A 15495-nucleotide genomic window follows, 5' to 3' on the forward strand; every position below is an offset into this window, starting at 1 on the left:
AAACAATTACAGCAAGTAGAACAATTAGCAGTTAATCACAAGTAATCACAAAGGCAAACCAGGTACAATATGCACACCCAAACAATGTCACATAGATGCATATGATGCATGCCTGTCCTAGTGGCTGATGATATCATCTGTCGGTTATAGAGCCAACCCGACAAGTCCTGGTAGCTAACCATTGGACTGTCCCTCTGTCGTGCATCTCCAACTCGAGTTATACTCAACATAAACTTGATCATAATCATGATCCATATCCAACACCCTCACTGGTGTATATTCACGGGGGCGAGCTCATCCGGGACTTTCACAGTGCCCGGCCACCCTTACGACATAGGGTCAGTAGAGTCTCGAGTCTCCACCTGGAGCACGGGTGGCTAGCCACTGCTTTCTTCCAGGGAAACTCGTGTCTCTGAAAGTGGAAGTGCAAAATCACAATTATCAATATCTCAGCATATATGTATTCATTCTCAGCCATGGATCAACATCCATCTCAACCATCCGGCTTAAATTCATAATTCATAGTCAGCCATATGGCTCATAATTCATTCGGCAATCATCCATAATTCAATAGCATACACAGCCATTCCGGCTCATAACAAAACAACACTTCCGCCATTCAACATCATCAAATTTATAAAATCGGCATTTAAGCCATAAATCATTTTCTCTCAATTCATTTCACTTTGAAATCAAGTTTCAACTCTTTTCAGCCTTGGCTTTAAAGTTTCCATTCTCAAATCATCTCAGGCTCATAAGCCCCTTTTTCTCAAGGTAGGTTCCCTTTTTAAAACAAAGCCACCCTCGGCATCCTCTTTCCGAAACTTCCAAAACCATAGAAAGTTAAAGATTTATTTTAAAATATCCAAAATGACCCATCCAACAACGGGATTTTATAACAAAGGTTTCTCGGCAGAGTCCCAAGTCCTTAGGGAAGGTCAACCTATATCAACTCCTTAAAATTCATTGAAACTCTTAAAATCCTAGATTCTCGGTTCAAGTAAATAAAACTGAATTTATCATGAAACTGAATCATACAAAATCACAAGTTTCAACCCGGTCCAAAATCAATTCACTTGAAACGGAACCAGTTCATTTGAATCAAACCCCTTTCAGATTTCTTCTTGAACCCCATTTTTCTAACCTCTTCCAAAATGCCTCAAACTTAATTATTCAGTCAAAAGTCTAGTTTTCTTTAAAATCACTGAAAGATCTTTTTTATATTGAAATCAATATTAGAGCGTCATTCTTTTCTTCAGTGATTCAAATGGTAAAAATAGTTCATTTCTAAGTAAGTCGAACTCAAGGCATAAGGTTCACTTAAATAATTTAAGCTCGAAAATATAAATATTCTCTTTATAATTCAAATAGTACAATTTCTCAATCCAAACCTTTTTAAACAACTTTTCAAACAAAGTCTAGGATTTTTATAGAAATTTCGGCAGCACCTCCCCTAAAACTTGGACTTTGCCACCTGGTTTGGGTCCCAACTAAACCGTTCCTCAAGCTCTTTCAACAGTCCAAAATCCAAAATCAATTCAAAATCAGGCTAAATCCAACAGTCGCCTCATTTGCATATCTCAAGGAAACCATTTCAAAACCAATTCATTATCAACCGATAAAACTCCTTTCCAAAGCTTTAAAGAAACGGTTCAACAACAATTCATTTATCAAAACCAAGTCAATTAAAGCAAACCATGCTGAATTTCAAAGAGTATTCTATTTTTCACATTATCAAAAAAGTCAACTCAACTCAAATCAATCCCCAACGGATTAAACTCAAATTTTAAATCTTTAAAGAATCAACTTCAAAAATATTCCGTTTCATAAAGCCGCACAACAATTCAGCCAAACAAACATTCATAATTGTTCGAGATAATCAAATAATACATAAGGCTGCTACAATCACCAAATTCACATTTTCTCACATCAGTATCCATATGTAATAATTCCAATATATAAAATATAGTTTTCGAAAAGTGCCCCTACCTCAAAACGTAAATCCATATCCCAAACTCGTTAACTGACTCCTTTTCGCTCAGCCCGAAATCACCGGCAGTCAAAACCTCGGCTCTGCTTGCTCTCTCAAAAGCAGAAACAGCTACAAGCGGAATAAACAAACCAGATTCTAATTCCTAAAACCATTAACATCGTAAATACCTTATTGCACAGAACAGAACACTAACGCAGAGCTTTTGAAAACAGATATACTCACTGAATTAACAAAATAAAGCAGCTGCGATTTCGAACTGGCCTGGCAACAGCTCCGGCGGCGGCCAGAAGCTCTGGTGGATCAACTATAAAAGCCGCACAGAATCAAGACCTTCTCGAAACCCAAAATGACCGAAACTACAAATTTAAAACCTTTACCGGCAGAGCATTCTCCGACGGCAGAGGCTCGGCCCGAGGCTTCGACGGTGGTCCCAGAAGTCACTGAACCTTCCTTGGCGGCCCAAATCACGGTGACTCAGCCTGCTCCTATTCTTGTAGCGATTCCCGTAACAACATCACAAGCGCAAAGGGACAGGGAGTGGCAAAGCTCAGCCACAGTGAAGCAGGGCGGTACAACGGCGGCCAAGCACAGCCCCCCAAACGGCAGTGGCGCGGCCACAGTCCCTCTTCTCCGTGCTCGTCGGTGACACGTGAAGCACAAAGGCAGCATCTTCCCTTTCTCAGCAAACCAGAACAACGGAGACAGAAGGACTCATCTTGCTCCTCCAGCCCGCATCTTCCCCCTCTTTTTGGTGACAGCGACGCAGCTCGAGGCCCCATGGACGGTGGCGATGAGACTCGAGTTCTGCCCTTCTTCGACGCCTTTCCTCCGTGACGGTGGTAGCAGTGGGATGGTTCAACGGCGAGGCGTGATGGCGCGGCAGTGAGGCAGGTTCGGCGGCTTGGTGGGGACAACGCAGCTGGCGGTGGTGAGGATGAGCGACGGTGACGAGGGCTGGACGCAATCTGAGCATGGCAACGAGGTGACCGACGACAGTAGCGCGGCTCATCCTCTCCCCTGATCGTAACTCTGCTACATCTTTCCCTTTCTGCTTCTGATTCTTTCCTTTCATGGAAAAGGGAAAGGAAATAGTGTGTGCTGCTGTTTCTCGTTGAAGAGGATGAAAGGGGTAAGGGTCTGCTGCTGCTGCTGAGTGTGGGTGAAGGGAACTGGGTCGGGTACAGGTCACTGGGTTAGGGTTTCATCATTTTGAAAATTAAGGTTATGGGTAATTTGGTAATTTTAATTAAAATTGGAAATAATATAATAATTGAAACCCAAATTAAATCCAACACTAATTGTATATAGAAAATACTATTTGCTCCTCAATTTTACAAATTGTTTTCAATAAAATGTCCAAATCAAGTAATTAGAAGTAATATACTTAATTTCTTTATTTTCCAAAATAGTAGTATTAATATCTTAAAATATAAATTATTTAGTCCAAATAATGTAAAATCCATATTATTTCATAACTGCCAACTTTATAATCTAAATATAGAAAATAATCCAATAATTATAAAATTGGATAATAATCATGACTTATCTCAAATTCAATAAATCAAAACTTGCCTTAATTATCTTTAATAAAATAATTTCCGAAATTAAGGCTATAAATAACTATATGATTTGAGACTTGATCATAATAAGACTTTCTAAAAGTTCTGGGTCTTACACATATACACACCTTACAAAAATTCCGAGGGAGAGTGCCCTACCGCCTTCTCCTTTCAGAGGAAAATATTCCGAGGGAGCGTGCTCCACCACATTTCTCTAGTTGTCGCATGATTCCGTGGGTTAGTGCCCTACCACCTTGCAATCAGAGAGAAGTCGCATTTTCAAGAGGAATAATTCCGAGGGATAAGCGCCCTACCACCTTCTCCTTTCAGAAGAAAATATTCCGAGGGGATGTGCCCTACCACCTTCCTCTGGTGCGAAAAGTATGAGTGAGAAGCCCAATGGTGGACGAAATTGTGATTCTTGATTAGTGGCTCCTTGGCATGTGCCAAAAAGTTAAACTAACTCAACTGACTGATTACTTCCCTTTCACAATTCCGTTTAACTAACCAGCAAGTGTACTGGGTCGTCCAAGTAATACCTTACGTGAGTAAGGGTCGAATCCACAGAGATTATTGGTTTGAAGCAATCAATATTTATTTTATTAATCTTAGTTAGGATGTCAACAAGGATTAATTGGATTAAAAGTGAAATTACTGGATTTGATTATAAAAATAAAAGAGGGAACAATGTTACTTTGATTTGCAGCACTGAGGAATATGTTGGAGTTTTGGAGATGCTTTGTCCTTTGAATTTCTACTTTTCCTTGAAGTCCTCTTCTCACACGCCTGGTTCCTTCTATGGCAAGCTCTATGTAGGGTGTCACCATTGTCAATGGCTACTTCCCATCCTCGCAGTGAAAACTATGCTCACGCACTCTGTCACAGTACGGCTAATCACCGGTTGGTTCCCGCTCCTACTGGAATAGAATCCCTCTTTTGCGTCTGTCACTAACGCCCAGCAGGTTAAAGTTTGAAGCACGTCACAGTCATTCAATCCCGGAATCCTACTCGGAATACCACAGACAAGGTTTAGACTTTCCGGATTCTCATGAATGCCGTCATCAATCCGGCCTATACCACGAAGATTCTGTTGGGGAATCTAAGAGATATTCATTCAGTCTGATGTAGAACGGAGGTGGTTGTCAGGCACACGTTCATGGGTTGAGGAAGATGATGAGTGTCACGGATCATCACCTTCTTCACAATTAAGCGCGAATAAACATCTTAGATAAGAACAAGCGTGTTTGAATGGAAAACAAAGGAATTGTATTAAATCATCGAGACGCTGCAGAGCTCCTCACCCCCAACAATGGAGTTTAGAGACTCATGCCGTCACAAAATATGTAATTCAGATCTGAAAATGTCATGAGGTACAAGATATGTCTGTAAAAGTTGTTTAAATAGTAAACTAGTAACCTAGGTTTACAGAAAGTGAATAAACTAAGATAATTGGTGTAGAAATCCACTTCTGGGGCCCACTTGGTGTGTGCTGGGGCTGAGACTAATGCTTTCCACGTGTGGAGGCCTTTCTTGGCGTCAAACTCCAGGTTTTGACGTGTTTTGGACGTTCAACTCCGGATCATGACGTTTTTCTGGCGTTTAACTCCAGACAGCAGCATGTACTTGGCGTTCAACGCCAAGTTACGTCGTCTATCCTTGCGCAAAGTATGGACTATTATATATTGCTGGAAAGCCCTGGATGTCTACTTTCCAACGCCGTTGAGAGCGCGCCAATTGGACTCCTGTAGCTCCAGAAAATCCATTTCGAGTGCAGGGAGGTCAGGATCCAACAGCATCAGCAGTCCTTTTTCAGCCTAAGTCAGATTTTTGCTCAGCTCCCTCAATTTCAGCCAGAAAATACCTGAAATCACAGAAAAACACACAAACTCATAGTAAAGTCCAGAAATATGATTTTTGCCTAAAAACTAATATTATTTTACTAAAAACTAACTGAAACATGCTAAAATCTACATGAAATTACCCCCAAAAAGCGTACAAAATATCCGCTCATCACAACACCAAACTTAAACTGTTGCTTGTCCTCAAGCAACTAGATGAATAAAATAGGTTCTAACAGAAATTAAGAAGTAATAATATTTTAGAGTTTTAAATGAAGCTCAGGTTCGTATTAGATGAGCGGGGCTTGTAGCTTTTTGTCTCTGAACAGTTTTGGCATCTCCCTGTATCTTTTGAATTTCAGAATGATTGGCATCCTTAGGAACTCAGAATTCAGATAGTATTATTGACTCTCCTAGTGTAGTATGTTGATTCTTGAACACAGCTATTTATGAGTCTTGGCCGTGGCCCTAAGCACTTTGTCTTCCAGTATTACCACCGGATACATAAATACCACAGACACATAACTGGGTGAACCTTTTCAGATTGTGACTTAGCTTTGCTAAAGTCCCCAGTTAGTGGTGTCCAGAGCTCTTAAGCACACTCTTTTGCTTTGGATCACGACTTTAACCACTCAGTCTCAAGCTTGTAACTTGGACCTGCATGCCACAAGCATATGGTTAGGGACAGCTTGGTTTAGCCGCTTAGGCCTGGATTTTATTTCCTTGGGCCCTCCTCTCCATTGATGCTCAAAGCCTTGGATCCTTTTTACCCTTGCCTTTTGGTTTTAAGGGCTGCTTGGCTTTTATTCCTTTTGATTGTAAATATTTTTTTTTTGAACTGCTTTTTCTTGCTTCAAGAATCAATTTCATGATTTTTCAGATCATCAATAATATTTTTCGTGTTCCTCATCCTTTCAGGAGCCAATATTCATCAAATTCAAGGTACAATTTATGCACTGTTCAAGCATTCATTCAGAGAACAAAAAATATTGCCACCACATATAATTAATTATAGTCTTTATTACTAAGAACTCATAAATATAGATTACTTCTTTATTCTAAAAAAAATCTACTACTTTATTCATGCCTGATGATGATGAGAAAAATAAACTATAGCTTAATTGGAAATAAAATCAAAATAGACATACTAATTACTACTAAATATCTCCTAAGGTGAAAATAAAAAAACGCTATCACTAAGTTAAAGCAGGAAAAATTGGAACTCAGCAACCTGTTGTTTTGAGGAGTAGATGCTCCTCTAATTATTCTGGGTGTGGTTCAAGGATTAATTTTTGGCGCTTCAGCTCCCTTAGATCACGCCCTTGCTCCTCCTGTTCCTTGAGCAGTTTGCAAATCATGCTACCTTGATTATTCTGTTCTTCCTTTATTTGATCCATAGCTTCTTGCAATCTGGAAATAGAAGCCTCAAGATGTTCCCAATATTCGAATTGGGGCAGTTCTGGGAGGGCCTCTTGTGCTCTCCTCTTGGTTGAATCATCTTGTTGCTGTTGTCTGACCATTGATATTCCAGTAATGGGCTTTTCAATTAGGATATATTCAGTTATTCCCATCTTTACTCCAGCATCTTTGCAAAGCATAGAAATTAGGCTTGGGTAAGCCAATTTAGCGTCTGTAGAATTCTTGTTTGCAATTTTGTATAGCTCACATGAGATCAGCTGATGGACTTCCACTTCTTTTCCTAGCATGATGCAGTGAATCATGACAGCTCTTTTGATGGTAACTTCAGAACGGTTACTGGTGGGTAATATGGAACGACTAATAAAATCCAGCCAGCCTCTAGCTACTGGTTTTAGATCTTCTCTTTTGAGTTGAACTGGGTTGCCAGTTGTACTGGTAGTCCACTTGGCTCCAGGAACGCATATATCTTCCAAGATCTTGTCCAATCCTTTATTGATCCTCATCATTCTCCTATTAAAGGAGTCTGGGTCATCCTTCAGTTGAGGAATCTTGAATATCTCCCTGATCTTGTCAGCATTGGTATGAATGATCTTTCCTCTGACTACGGTTTTATGGTCAAAGATAGCCGCTCCAATGATTCTTTGCCTTTCTGTCTGCCATAGATTAGCATAGAATTCCTGAATCATGTTCCTTCCCACTTTCGTTTCAGGATTGGCCAGAATTTCCCAATTCCTGTTTCGAATCTGCTCTTGAATCTCCGGATATTCATCTTCTTTCAGATCAAATCTGACTTCCGGGATCACTGATCTGTGACTCATTATCTTGTAGTAATGGTCTGCATGTTCTTTAGTTAAGAACTTCCCTTGATTCCAAAGTGGCTTTGGGGTGCTTTCTTTCTTGCCCTTTTGGGTGGGTTGCTTTCCTCTAGGGGCCATGAATTTGATGATCACGGATAACCACACCAAACTTAGAGCTTTGCTTGTCCTCAAGCAAAAGAGAAGAAAGAAGAGGGATAGGAGGAGAGCAAGTGTTGGATGGTGAGGATGAGGAAGTCGCCGAACACAAGATATAGGGAGGGGGGAAGGGTAATTTTCGAAAAATAAGAAAGAGATAAGATAAAAGATATGATTTTAAAAGATATGATCAGAAAAAGATATAATTTTTAAAAGAAAAAGATATGAATAAGAATTTAAAAGACAAATCTGAAAAAATTTAATTTTGAAAAAGATTTTTAAAAAGATAATTGAGTTTTGAGAACAAATTTTAAAAGAGTTTGATTGGATTGAAAATTAATTTGTCCTTTATGGATTAAGATACCTTTGATATTTTGAAAAAGGGATTTTTTTTTTTTTAGAAATTAGGATTTTTAGAACTCTAATTTGGGATGAGAGATGATAATTTGAAATATGTTGATGCAAGAAATCATGAATTGAAACATAAAAATTTGGAAAAAATATAAAGAAAAACGAAATTGTACCTCCTCCCACCATCCTGGCGTTAAACGCCCACATGGTGCATGGTTTGGGCGTTTAACGCCCATGTGATGCTTCTCCTGGGCGTTCAACGCCCATGTGATGCTTCTTTCTGGCGTTGAACGCCAGGAAGTCCTTCTTTACTGGGCGTTTTTCTAAACGCCCAGAATGCTAGCAGATTGGCGTTAAACGCCCAGAAGGTGCATCTTTCTGGCGTTTAACGCCCAGAAGATGCTCCTTTCTGGCGTTTAACGCCCAGAAGGCTACCCTTACTGGCGTTAAACGCCCAGTGGGTGCTTCTTTTGGGCGTTTAACGCCCAAAGTGTTTCTTACTGGCTTTTTCATGCCAGTGAACTTCCAAATTTCTCTGTAACTCTTGGGACTTCAGTGATTTTGTTATTTCACCTTTGAAGATACTTAGACCTAAACCTGTAAAGAAAGAAAATTTATTTAATTAGTAATTAAACTTTGTATATGGCTGGGTTGCCTCCCAACAAGCGCTTCTTTAATGTCATTAGCTGGACTGTTACTGAGTTTTTAATTAAGTCTCAGTCTTGAGCACTCTTGCTCAAAATTTCCTTCAAGATAGTGTTTGACTCTTTGTCCATTAACAATGAACTTTTTGTTGGAGTCACTATCCTGAAGTTCTATGTATCCATATGGTGATACACTTGTAATGACATATGGACCTCTCCACCGGGATTTTAATTTCCCAGGGAATAATTTGAGCCTTGAATTAAATAACAGAACTTTTTGTCCTGGCTCAAAGACTCTGGATGACAATTTCTTATCATGCCATCTTTTTGCTTTCTCTTTGTAAATTTTTGCATTTTCGAAAGCATTGAGTCTAAATTCCTCTAGCTCATTTAACTGGAGCAATCGTCTTTCTCCAGCTAACTTGGCATCAAGGTTCAGGAATCTGGTTGCCCAGTAGGCCTTGTGTTCTAGTTCCACTGGCAAGTGACACGCCTTTCCATACACAAGCTGGTATGGAGAGGTCCCTATAGGGGTCTTAAATGCTGTTCTGTATGCCCACAGAGCATCATCCAAGCTTCTTGCCCAATCCTTTCTACGGTTAATTACAGTCCGTTCCAGGATTCTTTTGAGTTCTCTATTTGAGACTTCAGCTTGCCCATTAGTTTGTGGATGATATGGAGTAGCTACCCTGTGGTTAACTCCATAACGTACCAGAGCAGCATAAAGTTGTTTATTACAGAAATGAGTGCCCCCATCACTGATTAACACTCTAGGGATACCAAATCTGCTGAAGATATGTTTCTGTAGGAATTTTAACACTGTTTTAGTGTCATTAGTGGGTGTTGCAATAGCCTCCACCCATTTGGATACATAATCCACTGCCACCAGAATGTAGGTGTTTGAGTATGATGGTGGGAAAGGTCCCATGAAGTCAATGCCCCATACATCAAACAACTCAATTTCCAAGATTCCTTGTTGAGGCATAGCATAACTGTGGGGCAGGTTGCCTGATCTCTGGCAACTATCACAGTTAAGCATAAATGCTCGGGAATCTTTATAGAGAGTAGGCCAGTAGAAGCCACTCTGGAGGACTCTTGTGGCTGTTCGTTCACTTCCAAAATGTCCTCCATACTGTGATCCATGGCAATGCCAGAGGATCTTCTGTGCTTCTTCTTTAGGCACACATCTACGGATTACTCCGTCTGCACATCTCTTAAAGAGATATGGTTCATCCCAAAGATAGTATTTTGCATCTGTGATTAATTTCTTTGATTGCACCTTACTGTACTCTTTGGGTATGAATCTCACTGCCTTGTAGTTTGCAATGTCTGCAAACCATGGCACTTCCTGGACGGCTAGTAATTGCTCATCCGGAAAGGTTTCAGAAATTTCAGTGAAAGGGAGGGACGCCCCTTCCACTGGTTCTATTCGGGACAGGTGATCTGCTACTTGATTTTCTGTCCCTTTTTTGTCTCTTATTTCTATATCAAACTCTTGCAGAAGCAGCACCCACCTAATAAGTCTGGGTTTTGAATCCTGCTTTGTGAGTAGATATTTAAGAGCAGCATGATCAGTGTATACAATCACTTTTGATCCTACTAAGTAGGATCTGAATTTGTCAATGGCGTAAACCACTGCAAGTAGCTCTTTTTCTGTGGTTGTGTAATTCTTCTGTGCATCATTTAACACACGGCTGGCATAGTAAATGACATGCAGAAGCTTGTCATGCCTTTGTCCCAACACTGCACCTATGGCATGGTCACTGGCATCACACATTAACTCAAATGGTAATGTCCAGTCTGGTGCAGAGATGATTGGTGCTGTAACCAATTTAGCTTTCAGAGTTTCAAATGCTTGCAGACACTCTTTGTCAAAGATAAATGGCGTGTCTGCAGCTAGCAGGTTGCTCAGAGGTTTGGCAATTTTTGAAAAATCCTTTATAAACCTCCTGTAGAACCCTGCATGTCCCAGAAAGCTTCTGATTGCCTTAACATTAGCAGGTGGTGGTAATTTTTCAATTACTTCTACCTTAGCTTGGTCCACCTCTATCCCCTTGTTCGAAATTTTGTGCCCAAGGACAATTCCTTCAGTCACCATAAAGTGACATTTTTCCCAGTTTAAAACCAGGTTAGTCTCTTGGCATCTTTTCAGAACAAGTGCTAAATGGTTAAGGCAGGAGCTGAATGAGTCTCCAAATACTGAAAAGTCATCCATGAAGACTTCCAGAAATTTTTCCACCATATCAGAGAAAATTGAGAGCATGCACCTCTGAAAGGTTGCAGGTGCATTGCACAGGCCAAATGGCATCCTTCTGTATGCAAATACTCCAGATGGACATGTGAAGGCCGTTTTCTCCTGATCCTGGGGATCTACTGCAATTTGATTATAACCTGAATATCCATCCAGGAAGCAGTAGTATTCATGACCTGCTAGTCTTTCTAGCATCTGGTCTATGAATGGTAAAGGAAAGTGATCCTTTCTGGTGGCTGTATTGAGTCTTCTGTAATCAATGCACATACGCCACCCTGTAACTGTCCTTGTAGGAACCAGTTCATTTTTTTCATTATGAACCACTGTCATGCCACCCTTCTTAGGGACAACTTGAACAGGGCTCACCCAGGGGCTGTCAGAAATAGGATAAATAATCCCAGCCTCTAGTAATTTAGTGACCTCTTTTTGCACCACTTCTTTCATAGCTGGGTTCAGCCGCCTTTGTGGTTGAACCACTGGCTTGGCGTCATCCTCCAACAAGATTTTGTGCATGCATCTGGCTGGGCTAATGCCCTTAAGATCACTAATGGACCACCCAAGAGCTGTCTTGTGCGTCCTTAGCACTTGAATTAGTGCTTCCTCTTCCTGTGGCTCTAAGGTAGAGCTTATAATTACAGGAAAGGTTTCACCTTCTCCCAGAAATGCATATTTCAGGGATGGTGGCAATGGTTTGAGCTCGGGTTTTGGAGGTTTCTCCTCTTCTTGATGAATTTTCAGAGGTTCTATTATCTTCTCTGATTCCTCTAAATCAGGCTGAACATCCTTAAAGATGTCCTCTAGCTCTGATTCGAGACTCTCAGCCATATTGACCTCTCTTACCAGAGAATCAATAAGATCAACACTCATGCAGTCATTTGGGGTGTCTGGATGTTGCATGGCTTTAACAACATTCAACTTGAACTCCTCCTCATTGACTCTCAAGGTTACTTCCCCTTTTTGGACATCAATGAGGGTTCGGCCAGTTGCTAGGAAAGGTCTTCCTAGAATGAGAGTTGCACTCTTGTGCTCCTCCATTTCCAGCACCACAAAGTCAGTAGGAAAGGCAAATGGCCCAACCTTGACAATCATGTCTTCAATCACGCCTGATGGGTATTTAATGGAGCCATCAGCAAGTTGAAGACATATCCTGGTTGGTTTAATTTCTTCAGCTAAACCAAGCTTTCTGATAGTAGATGCAGGTATTAGGTTGATACTTGCCCCAAGATCACATAAAGCTTGCTTGGTGCAAACACCTTCTAATGTGCATGGTATCACAAAGCTCCCAGGATCTTTAAGCTTCTCAGGTAAGCTTTTCAGAATGACTGCACTGCATTCTTCAGTGAGGTAAACTTTTTCAGTTTCCCTCCAATCCTTCTTATGACTTAAGATCTCTTTCATGAACTTAGCATAAGAGGGTATTTGCTCAAGTGCTTCTGCAAACGGAATCTTTATTTCAAGAGTCCTGAGATAGTCTGCAAAGCGGGCAAATTGCTTATCCTGTTCCGCTTGGCGGAGTTTTTGAGGATAAGGCATTTTGGCTTTGTATTCCTCAACCTTAGTTGCTGCAGGTTTATTACCTACAGAAGCGGGTTGGGAAGCCTTGTTATCAGCACTTGTATGTGACTGATTCCCTACTGGCATTTGAATGCCAGAGGTATGAGCTGGAGTGGCGTTAGACGCCACTTCCTTGCTTGTTACTGGCGTTTGAACGCCAGAACCATGCTCCTTTTGGGCGTTCAACGCCAGATTCAAGCTTGTTTCTGGCGTTGAACGCCAGGAATCAGCATGGTCTGGGCGTTCAGTGCCAGCTTTATCCCTTTCTGGGCTCTGCTTGTCCTCAGAGGGATTTTGATTAGCTATTCGTTCATTTCCTTGCTTCTTGCTGCTTTGAAGTGAGGTATTTAATGTTTTCCCACTTCTTAATTGAACTGCTTGGCATTATTCTGCTATTTGTTTTGACAGTTGTTTTTCTGTTTGCTTTAATTGCACTTCCATGTTCCTGTTTGCCATTCTTGTTTCCTGTAATATCTCCTTGAATTCGGCTAGCTGCTGAGTTAGAAAGTCTAATTGCTGATTAAATTCATTAGCCTGATCCACCGGATTGAGTTCTGCAGTTACTGTTTTAGCTTCTCCTTTCATGGAAGATTCACTGCTTAGATACAGATGCTGATTTCTGGCAACTGTATCAATAAGCTCTTGAGCTTCTTCAATTGTTTTTCTCATGTGTATAGATCCACCAGCTGAGTGGTCTAGAGAAATCTGAGCTTTTTCTGTAAGCCCATAGTAGAAGATGTCTAATTGCACCCATTCTGAAAACATTTCAGAAGGGCATTTTCTGAGCATCTCTCTGTATCTCTCCCAAGCATCATAAAGGGATTCATTATCTCCTTGTTTGAAGCCTTGGATGTTTAGCCTTAGCTGTGTCATCCGTTTGGGAGGGAAATAGTGATTCAGGAATTTTTCTGACAGCTGTTTCCATGTTTTTATGCTGTTCTTAGGTTGGTTGTTTAACCACCTCTTAGCTTGATCTTTTACAGCAAATGGAAACAGTAGTAATCTGTAGACATCCTGATCCACTTCCTTATCATGTACTGTATCAGCAATTTGCAGAAATTGTGCCAGAAATTCTGTAGGTTCTTCATGTGGAAGACCAGAGTACTGACAGTTTTGCTGCACCATGATAATGAGCTGAGGATTCAGCTCAAAGCTACTAACTCCAATGGAGGGTATACAGATACTACTCCCATATGAAGCAGTAGTGGGGTTAGCATATGACCCCAGAGTCCTCTTGGACTGTTCATTCAAACTTACTTCCATAATGGAATACAAGTTGAGAATTTATATGTTAATTTTAAAAAGAAATGGAATAAGTAATAACAATATATAAAAAAAAGGAGTTAAAATATATATATATATATATATATATATATATATTTTTATTAATTTTTTTTTAAAAAAAAATAAAATAAAAACGAAATAAATAAAAGAAAGTGGAAATATTTTAAAATTGAAAATTGAATTTTTATAAATGATTTTCGAAAAAAAAGAAAAAAAAAATAGTTCAAAATTAGTTAGAAAAACAAAATTTTTTTTGAATTTTGAAATTTTATGATGAAAGAGAAAAACACACAATAGACACAAGACTTAAAATTTTTAGATCTAATGCTCCTTAATTTTCGAAAATTTTTGGAGGGAAAACACCAAGGAACACCAAACTTAAAAATTTTAAGATCAAGACACAAGAAAAACTCAAGAACACTTTGAAGATTCACAAGAACACCAAGAACACAAGAAAGAACACCAAACTTAAAATTTTTAGAAAATCAAGACAAGTTTTCGAAAATTATAAAAAGATTAACAATAAAACACCAAACTTAGAGTTTGGTACAAGATTAAATCAAGAAAAATTATTTTTGAAAAAGATTCTCAAAAGTATTGGTGCTCCCTTATCAAGAATATGACCCTTCTATTCTAGCCAAATGGCCAAAAAGGGTAACAAATTGTTATGAATGGGTATATTCCTCTTAGAAGACTAATACTTTGGATTAGTATAAGAAAAACGAGAAAAGCCACAAAACAAGAAAAATTAAAGATCAAACAAGAAAAATAAACATGAACAACTTGAAGATCAATGAAGAACAAAGAACACAAGTCGAAAATTTTAAAGAAAAATATAAGATATGCAATTGACACCAAACTTAGAACAAGACACTAAACTCACGAAAATTAGCAACTAATAACGAAAAATAATAAATTTTGAAAAGAAATTTTTGAAAAGAAACTATCCTATCAAGATTTAATGACTCTATAACAATAAAAATAAAAATAAATTATTCCTAATCTAAGAAATAAAATAAGCCTTCAATTGTCCAAACTCAATAATCCCCGGCAACGGCGCCAAAAACTTGGTGGACGAAATTGTGATTCTTGATTAGTGGCTCCTTGGCATGTGCCAAAAAGTTAAACTAACTCAACTGACTGATTACTTCCCTTTCACAATTCCGTTCAACTAACCAGCAAGTGTACTGGGTCGTCCAAGTAATACCTTACGTGAGTAAGGGTCGAATCCACAGAGATTATTGGTTTGAAGCAATCAATATTTATTTTATTAATCTTAGTTAGGATGTCAACAAGGATTAATTGGATTAAAAGTGAAATTACTGGATTTGATTATAAAAATAAAAGAGGGAACAATGTTACTTTGATTTGCAGCACTGAGGAATATGTTGGAGTTTTGGAGATGCTTTGTCCTTTGAATTTCTACTTTTCCTTGAAGTCCTCTTCTCACACGCCTGGTTCCTTCTATGGCAAGCTCTATGTAGGGTGTCACCATTGTCAATGGCTACTTCCCATCCTCGCAGTGAAAACTATGCTCACGCACTCTGTCACAGTACGGCTAATCACCGGTTGGTTCCCGCTCCTACTGGAATAGAATCCCTCTTTTGCGTCTGTCACTAACGCCCAGCAGGTTAAAGTTTGAAGCACGT

This window comes from Arachis stenosperma, chromosome 6 (assembly GCF_014773155.1).
Source record: "Arachis stenosperma cultivar V10309 chromosome 6, arast.V10309.gnm1.PFL2, whole genome shotgun sequence".
Classification (NCBI taxonomy): Eukaryota; Viridiplantae; Streptophyta; class Magnoliopsida; order Fabales; family Fabaceae; genus Arachis; species Arachis stenosperma.